Here is a 690-nt window from a genome sequence, read left to right on the forward strand (position 1 = left end):
GGGACCCAGTCCGGGGCTGAGAGTCGGTGAGAAGGGACGGCACCGGGACCCAGTCCGGGGCTGAGAGTCAGTGAGAAAGGACAGCACTGGAATCAGACTGGGCCGCTGGCAGTCAGTGGATTGCCAAGTGTAGGGTCCTCCTGGGAGACTGCCCGTGGGTCAGGCCTGGGAAGCACACGGTGCTCTTTTTGGGGAGAACACAATTCAACCCATGAAGGGTCTTTGAAAATGCATTGAAAAGAGAGAGCTTAGGCCTAGCACAGTGGATCACGCCTGTAATCCCAGCACTTTGGGAGGCTGAGGCAGGCAGATCACCTGAGGTCAGGAGTTTGAGACCAGCCTGACTAACATGGGGAAACCCTGTCTCTACTAAAAATACGAAATTAGCCAGGCGTGGTGGCACCTGCCTGTAATCCCAGCTACTCCAGAGGCTGAGGCAAGAGAATCACTTGAACCTGGGAGGCAGAGGTTTCAGTAAGCCTTGAGATCATGCCATTGCACTCCAGCCTGGGGCAACAAGAGCAAAACTCCATCTCAAAAAAAAAAAAAAAAAAAGGGAGAACTTTTTCATGATGTGGACAATGCCACTGCATGCCTGTCCAAAGGCCACCAGTGAGACCTGAATTCTTGGAGCAATACTATATTAAGGGGTTATGAGAAGGCTGTGAGTTCCCCAAATCTCTTAGAGGC

The sequence above is a fragment of the Cebus imitator genome, unplaced genomic scaffold (assembly GCF_001604975.1).
Source record: "Cebus imitator isolate Cc_AM_T3 unplaced genomic scaffold, Cebus_imitator-1.0 Scaffold120, whole genome shotgun sequence".
Lineage (NCBI taxonomy): Eukaryota > Metazoa > Chordata > Mammalia > Primates > Cebidae > Cebus > Cebus imitator.